This window comes from Dipodomys merriami, unplaced genomic scaffold (assembly GCF_024711535.1).
Source record: "Dipodomys merriami isolate MVZ:Mamm:240054 unplaced genomic scaffold, mDipMer1.0.p SCAF_137, whole genome shotgun sequence".
Lineage (NCBI taxonomy): Eukaryota > Metazoa > Chordata > Mammalia > Rodentia > Heteromyidae > Dipodomys > Dipodomys merriami.
The window spans coordinates 803,820-812,263 of record NW_027202682.1 but is presented as its reverse complement, the minus strand read 5'-3'; positions in this window follow the sequence as shown (position 1 = coordinate 812,263).

Below are 8,444 nucleotides of genomic sequence, written 5' to 3'. Positions count from 1 at the left end.
GAGTGGAGTGGACGCCATGGCCGCGTGCCTGCCACCCTCCCGTGCCTCCGGCCCCCGGCCCCAGGCAGGGCCCTGTTCTGCTGCCTGGCTGACCAGCCCGGCCCAGCGCCCACCCCATCCTGGGCGGGGGGACGGAGGGAGGACACCTCTGAGTCTGGGGAGGAGGGAGGGAGGACGCCTCTGAGTCTGGGGAGGGAGGGAGGGAGGACACCTCTGAGTCTGGGGAGGGAGGGAGGGAGGGAGGACACCTCTGAGTCTGGGGAGGGAGGGAGGGAGGACACCTCTGAGCCTGGGGAGGGAGGGAGGACGCCTCTGAGCCTGGGGAGGGAGGGAGGACGCCTCTGAGCCTGGGGAGGGAGGGAGGACACCTCTGAGCCTGGGGAGGGAGGGAGGGAGGACGCCTCTGAGTCTGGGGAGGGAGGGAGGACGCCTCTGAGCCTGGGGAGGGAGGGAGGACACCTCTGAGTCTGGGGAGGGAGGGAGGGAGGACACCTCTGAGCCTGGGGAGGGAGGGAGGGAGGACACCTCTGAGCCTGGGGAGGGAGGGAGGACACCTCTGAGTCTGGGGAGGGAGGGAGGACGCTTGAGTCTGGGGAGGGAGGGAGGGAGGACACCTCTGAGTGGGGAGGAGGGAGGGAGGACGCTTGAGTCTGGGGAGGGAGGGAGGGAGGACGCTTGAGTCTGGGGAGGGAGGGAGGACGCTTGAGTCTAGGGAGGGAGGGAGGGAGGACGCCTCTGAGTCTGGGGAGGAGGGAGGGAGGACGCCTCTGAGTCTGGGGAGGAGGGAGGGAGGACGCCTCTGAGTCTGGGGAGGAGGGAGAGAGGACGCTTGAGTCTGGGGAGGGAGGGAGGGCACCTCTGAGTCTGGGGAGGGAGGGAGGGAGGACGCCTCTGAGCCTGGGGAGGGAGGAAGGGAGGACGCTTGAGTCTGGGGAGGGAGGGAGGGAGGACGCTTGAGTCTGGGGAGGGAGGGAGGGAGGACGCTTGAGTCTGGGGAGGGAGGGAGGGAGGACGCTTGAGTCTGGGGAGGGAGGGAGGGAGGACGCTTGAGTCTGGGGAGGGAGGGAGGGAGGACGCTTGAGTCTGGGGAGGGAGGGAGGACGCCTCTGAGTCTGGGGAGGAGGGAGGGAGGGAGGACACCTCTGAGTCTGGGGAGGAAGGAGGGAGGGAGGACACCTCTGAGCCTGGGGAGGGAGGGAGGGAGGACACCTCTGAGTCTGGGGAGGGAGGGAGGACGCTTGAGTCTGGGGAGGGAGGGAGGGAGGACACCTCTGAGCCTGGGGAGGGAGGGAGGGAGGACACCTCTGAGTCTGGGGAGGAGGGAGGGAGGACACCTCTGAGTCTGGGGAGGAGGGAGGGAGGGAAGACACCTCTGAGTCTGGGGAGGAGGGAGGGAGGACGCCTCTGAGTCTGGGGAGGAGGGAGGGAGGACGCTTGAGTCTGGGGAGGGAGGGAGGGAGGACACCTCTGAGCCTGGGGAGGGAGGGAGGGAGGACACCTCTGAGCCTGGGGAGGGAGGGAGGACGCTTGAGTCTGGGGAGGGAGGGAGGGAGGACACCTCTGAGTCTGGGGAGGAGGGAGGGAGGACGCTTGAGTCTGGGGAGGGAGGGAGGGAGGGAGGACGCCTCTGAGTCTGGGGAGGAGGGAGGGAGGACGCCTCTGAGTCTGGGGAGGAGGGAGGGAGGACGCCTCTGAGTCTGGGGAGGAGGGAGGGAGGGAGGATGCCTCTGAGCCTGGGGAGGAGGGAGGGAGGACGCCTCTGAGTCTGGGGAGGGAGGGAGGGAGGGAGGACGCTTGAGTCTAGGGAGGGAGGGAAGGAGGACGCCTCTGAGTCTGGGGAGGAGGGAGGGAGGACGCTTCTGAGTCTGGGGAGGGAGGGAGGGAGGACGCTTCTGAGTCTGGGGAGGGAGGGAGGACGCTTGAGTCTGGGGAGGGAGGACGCCTCTGAGTCTGGGGAGGAGGGAGGGAGGACACCTCTGAGTCTGGGGAGGAGGGAGGGAGGGAGGACGCCTCTGAGCCTGGGGAGGGAGGGAGGACGCTTGAGTCTGGGGAGGGAGGGAGGACACCTCTGAGCCTGGGGAGGGAGGGAGGGAGGACACCTCTGAGTCTGGGGAGGAGGAAGGGAGGACGCTTGAGTCTGGGGAGGGAGCGAGGGAGGGAGGACGCCTCTGAGTCTGGGGAGGAGGGAGGGAGGACGCCTCTGAGTCTGGGGAGGAGGGAGGGAGGACACCTCTGTGTCCTGGGGAGGAGGGAGGGAGGGCGCCTCTGAGTCTGGGGAGGGAGGGAGGGAGGACGCTTGAGTCTGGGGAGGGAGGGAGGGAGGACGCTTGAGTCTGGGGAGGGAGGGAGGGAGGACGCCTCTGAGTCTGGGGAGGGAGGGAGGGAGGACGCTTGAGTCTGGGGAGGGAGGGAGGGAGGACGCTTGAGTCTGGGGAGGGAGGGAGGGAGGACACCTCTGAGTCTGGGGAGGAGGGAGGGAGGACACCTCTGAGTCTGGGGAGGAGGGAGGGAGGGAGGGCACCTCTGAGTCTGGGGAGGGAGGGGGGAGGGCACCCCTTTGCTGCTGTTTGCTGCATGTGCAGGGTAGGGGTGGGGAAACTGTCATAAATCCCAGCGGAAGGGTGGGAAGGTGGCTCAGTGGTAGAGCGCTTGCCTCCCATGCATGAGGCCCTGGGTTCAATTCCTCAGCACCACATAAGCAGAAAAAGCCAAAGCCGTAAGTGGCACTGTGGCTTACATGGTAGAGCGCTCGCCTTGGCCTTGAGCTGGAGAGCTGAGGGATAGCGCCCAGGCCCCAACTAAAAACAACAAATCCCAGTGGCAGAGGCAGGGAGGTCTGGCCGCCCCCCAGCCACTCCGCCCAAAGATGACTCCCCTTTCCTGTGGGAACAACGCTCCCTTCCCCCCCCCAGTCTGAGTAGCCAGCACCATACCACGGCCCCTGGTGTAGCGTGGGCAGCCTGGCCCTGCCCAGGAAGAGGTGGCTGCTGCCACCGCCCCACTGCTGATGTGAGGGCCTGAGCGTGGGAGTGGTGCAATCTGTGTCCCACCCCCACTTCTCCCACCCCCACTTCCGGCTGCAGGCTGGCCAGCCGGGTCTTCCCGCAGTGGTCTGCAGGCAGACTGAAGCCCAGTGGAGGCTGAGAGGAGGGGCTTGGAGGCTGGCAGGAGGGAGGGAGGCTGGGGACTGGCTGGAGGGAGGCTGGCAGGAGGGAGGCTGGGGGCTGGCTGGAGGGAGGCTGGCAGGAGGGAGGCTGGGGGCTGGCTGGAGGGAGGCTGGGCGCTGGGGAGGTTGGCTGGAGGGAGGGAGGCTGGGGACTGGCTGGAGGGAGGCTGGCAGGAGGGAGGCTGGGGACTGGCTGGAGGGAGGCTGGCTGGAGGCTGGCTGGGGGCTGGCAGGAGGGAGGCTGGGCGCTGGGGAGGTTGGCTGGAGGGAGGCTGGGGGCTGGCAGGAGGGAGGCTGGGCGCTGGGGAGGTTGGCTGGAGGGAGGCTGGGGGCTGGCTGGAGGGAGGCTGGGCGCTGGGGAGGTTGGCTGGAGGGAGGGAGGCTGGGGACTGGCTGGAGGGAGGCTGGCTGGAGGGAGGCTGGGCGCTGGGGAGGTTGGCTGGAGGGAGGGAGGCTGGGGACTGGCTGGAGGGAGGCTGGCTGGAGGGAGGCTGGGGGGAGGCTGGGGGCTGGCAGGAGGGAGGCTGGGGGGAGGCTGGGGGCTGGCTGGAGGGAGGCTGGCTGGAGGGAGGCTGGGGGGAGGCTGGAGGGAGGCTGGGGGGAGGCTGGGGACTGGCTGGAGGGAGGCTGGCTGGAGGGAGGCTGGCTGGAGGGAGGCTGGGGGCTGGCAGGAGGGAGGCTGGGGGGAGGCTGGGGGCTGGCAGGAGGGAGGCTGGCTGGAGGGAGGCTGGGCGCTGGGGAGGTTGGCTGGAGGGAGGGAGGCTGGGGACTGGCTGGAGGGAGGCTGGAGGGAGGCTGGGGGCTGGCTGGAGGGAGGCTGGGCGCTGGGGAGGTTGGCTGGAGGGAGGGAGGCTGGGGACTGGCTGGAGGGAGGCTGGCTGGAGGGAGGCTGGGGGGAGGCTGGGGGCTGGCAGGAGGGAGGCTGGCTGGAGGGAGGCTGGCTGGAGGGAGGCTGGAGGGAGGCTGGGGGCTGGCAGGAGGGAGGCTGGGGGGAGGCTGGGGACTGGCTGGAGGGAGGCTGGCTGGAGGGAGGCTGGGGGGAGGCTGGGGGAGGCTGGGGGCTGGCAGGAGGGAGGCTGGGGGGAGGCTGGGGGCTGGCTGGAGGGAGGCTGGGGGGAGGCTGGGGGCTGGCTGGAGGGAGGCTGGCTGGAGGGAGGCTGGGGGGAGGCTGGGGGCTGGCAGGAGGGAGGCTGGGGGGAGGCTGGGGGCTGGCTGGAGGGAGGCTGGGGGGAGGCTGGGGACTGGCTGGAGGGAGGCTGGCTGGAGGGAGGCTGGAGGGAGGCTGGAGGGAGGCTGGCTGGAGGGAGGCTGGGGGAGGCTGGAGGGAGGCTGGCAGGAGGGAGGCTGGGGGAGGCTGGGGGCTGGCTGGAGGGAGGCTGGGGGGAGGCTGGGGGCTGGCTGGAGGGAGGCTGGGGACTGGCTGGAGGGAGGCTGGGGACTGGCAGGAGGGAGGCTGGGGGCTGGCAGGAGGGAGGCTGGGGGGAGGCTGGGGGGAGGCTGGGGGCTGGCTGGAGGGAGGCTGGCTGGAGGGAGGCTGGGGGGAGGCTGGGGGCTGGCTGGAGGGAGGCTGGCAGGAGGGAGGCTGGGGGAGGCTGGCTGGAGGGAGGCTGGGGGCTGGCTGGAGGGAGGCTGGGGGCTGGCTGGAGGGAGGCTGGGGGGAGGCTGGAGGGAGGCTGGCTGGAGGGAGGCTGGCTGGAGGGAGGCTGGAGGGAGGCTGGGGGGAGGCTGGAGGGAGGCTGGCTGGAGGGAGGCTGGGGGAGGCTGGGGGCTGGCTGGAGGGAGGCTGGGGGGAGGCTGGGGGCTGGCTGGAGGGAGGCTGGCAGGAGGGAGGCTGGGGGGAGGCTGGCTGGAGGGAGGCTGGGGGCTGGCTGGAGGGAGGCTGGGGGCTGGCTGGAGGGAGGCTGGGGGCTGGCTGGAGGGAGGCTGGGGGGAGGCTGGAGGGAGGCTGGCTGGAGGGAGGCTGGAGGGAGGCTGGGGGGAGGCTGGAGGGAGGCTGGCTGGAGGGAGGCTGGGGGGAGGCTGGGGGCTGGCTGGAGGGAGGCTGGGGGGAGGCTGGGGGCTGGCTGGAGGGAGGCTGGCTGGAGGGAGGCTGGGGGGAGGCTGGGGACTGGCTGGAGGGAGGCTGGGGGGAGGCTGGGGACTGGCTGGAGGGAGGCTGGGGGGAGGCTGGGGGCTGGCAGGAGGGAGGCTGGCAGGAGGGAGGCTGGGGGGGAGGCTGGGGGCTGGCAGGAGGGAGCAAGGCTTCCAGGCTGCCGAGGGCTGAAGCCTCCTGCTGCTATGAATGTGTGGCTGTCAGTCCCCTGGCCCAGCAAACTGCTCTGTGGGATGGGCTGCTAGCTGCTGAAGTGGGGATGGCTGCGGCCGCCCCGTCTGGCCCAGCCCTCTGGGATGGCAGGGGTCAGCTGTTTCTTGAGGAGAGAGGGCAGCAGCTGTCTAGCAGGCCAAGGAGTGGGGTGGGCTGCCATTTCCCGGCAGAAAGGCCTTGCTACCCTACCACTAGTCCTGGGCCCAGGAAGCTACTAGGACTTCCTTGCTAAGCCTGGGGCCATGGGAGGGGGCAGCTGCTTCGGATGGTCTGTGGCTTCCGCCGTCTGTCTAGCTGGACCCCTTTAGCCAGCGGCTGGTTCCAGGGCCATCCCTGCACCTGCGCATCTGCTTCCTAGGTGTGCGCACAAGGCCCCGAGAAGCCGAGAGCCATATTCTGGAGTGTTTTGTGGCCGAGACGCTCTGCTGTGGATGCCAGAGTCGCTGTGCGGTGTCCTCTTCCTGGCTAGGGCTCCTAGTGCTCCTCTCAAGCCCTGAAGCCAGGTCCAGCCCCAGACACCCACCCAGCAGCCTCAGGTGTGTGGGGAAGCTTCATCCGACTCATTTCTCCACAATAAATGAACCCAGGGACCAAGATTCCCTGTCAGGCTGCTTCTCCCACACCACAGGTCAGCAAGGTAGGCATGCAGTGGAGAGAGTGGACGGGGGACACGTGTGTCTGCTCTCCCAGCTCACTCTGCTCCATGTCCTTATTCAGGACACCAAGGTGCTCTGAGCCCGAGGCTGGGACTCACTGACACCGCAGCGAGGTACCTGTGAGAGGCAGTGGGTTTGCCAGAGGGACCGCCGCAGAGACCCTGGCCACCTCGGGGTCCTGGGGAGGGGGAGCTCTGGAAGCCACACACCTGTCAGTTAATGCAGACCATCTTCCCCACAAAGGTGACTTGTGTCAGGGCTGCCTGTTGCAGCGGTGAGCCAGCGTCAGCTCCTGCTCGTGGCCCCTGGAGATGGGTCAGGATGGCAGTCCGCGGTGTCTGCTGCAGAGAGGGAACCCCCGATACCAGATGCCCCACTGTGGCATGTCCCTGGCTTCCAGACATGACAGCACTGCTGGTCTAGCCATCCTAGTCGGGGCATCCAGGCCCTGTGGCCAGCTTATCCCTGGGAGGGGCCAAGAGTGCCAGGCATAGAGACTGTCCCTTCTGGGGGCCTGGCAGGATTAGCTTAGGCCTGGAGACCTGAGCCTCTGCTTCCTCCAGTAGCCCCCTCCTCTCAGAGAACCACCACCACTCTCTCCCAAGTCTCCAGGTCTCCCTCTAGGTAAGAACTGTGTTCATAAGCAGGCGCCCTGCCCCTCAGCAAGGCCACAGGAACAGAGAGGACTGTGCACGGTGCCCAGGCTCTGGGACCTGTTGCCATATTTTGTTCAAGTAGTCAACTTTATTTTCAGGCCCTGCCAGTGTTGGCTGTGGATGCAGCATTACTGACTGTTGGTAGCAATAACTCCGTTCTGAGTGGGAGAGGGCCACTTGCACCCAGGATATGGTTGGGCAGCAGCGGCTGGTGACCCGGCCGGCTCTTGAGTAACTGGCTGTAGATTTGAGGCCAGAGCGACTTGTGGGGAGAAGGGAGAGGTCAAGCCAGTGAGCAGAGGAAGCTGGGTTCCCACCCACAACCCGGGGGTGGCCCGGCCATGGGCAGCCTCGGTGGGAAGCCCGATGGCCCTTTTATGTCCGGCTTAGTGTGCAGAGTCCATCTGGGAAGGCGGGCTGGGGCGTGCCACCCGCTGCTGGGGTCTAAGGGCAGGTGTAAGCAGAGGGTCGTGTGCAGGCCAGCGAGTGTGCATTCGTGTGTGAACACGCTAGTGGTGTGCTTGTATCCTCGTGAAAAGTGTGTACTGCATAGGTGTGCTGGGAGTCTGTGTACACAGGCGGGTGTGGTGCTCATGTGTGCGAGGTCGAGCGTGTCTGTGAGCGTGTGAGATGGGGGCTCCAGGCCCGTGTGGGCCTGGGGGTCAGCTTCTGCTTGTCTTCTGTGTGTGGGGGGGAGGGGGGAGGGGGGAGGGGGGAGGGGGGAGGAGGGGAGGGGGAGCCCGGGGGAGGGGGGAGAAGAGGGAGGAGGGGAGGGGGAGCCCGGGGGAGGGGGGAGAAGGGGGAGGAGGGGAGGGGGAGCCCGGGGGAGGGGGGAGAAGGGGGAGGAGGGGAGGGGAGCCCGGGGGAGGGGGGAGAAGGGGGAGGAGGGGAGGGGGAGCCCGGGGTAGGGGGGAGGCCGCAGTCGGGGCTCGCGGTGCTCAGGCCAGTGCTCCCACTGGCTGGAGGTCGCCGACCGTGCGGTTAGCCGGCCAGGGGACCCTCCTGCGCCCCGGACCCCCGCACAGACCCGGGCAGGGCCGGGCCAGGCTCGCCCTGGACCCGGGGCTGAGGTTGGTCCTGGCAGGGCAGACGCGGGCCGGGCGGGGCCTGGCGGGCCTGGCGGGCGGGGGGGGGGGGGGGGGGGGGGGAGGGCGGGCTCCCTGGAGGAGGCGCCGCCGGCCGGGCCGCCTGGCGGGCGGGGGGCGGGCGGGGGCCGGGCCTGGCAGGCGGGGGCCGGGCCTGGCGGGCGGGGGGCCGGGCCTGGCGGGCGGGGGGCCGGGCCTGGCGGGCGGGGTGGGCCGGGCCTGGCGGGCGGGGGGCCGGGCCTGGCGGGCGGGGGGCCGGGCCTGGCGGGTGGGGGGCCGGGCCTGGCGGGCGGGGTGGGCCGGGCCTGGCGGGCGGGGGGCGGGGGCCGGGCCTGGTGGGCCTGGCGGGGGGCGGGCGGGGGCCGGGCCTGGCGGGCGGGGGGCGGGGGGCCGGGCCTGGCGGGCGGGGGGCGGGGGGCCGGGCCTGGCGGGCGGGGGGCGGGGGGCGGGGGGCCGGGCCTGGCGGGCCTGGCGGGCGGGGGGCCGGCCCTGGCGGGCGGGGGGCGGGGGGCGGGGGGCCGGGCCTGGCGGGCCTGGCGGGCGGGGGGCGGGGGGCGGGGGGCGGGGGGCCGGGCC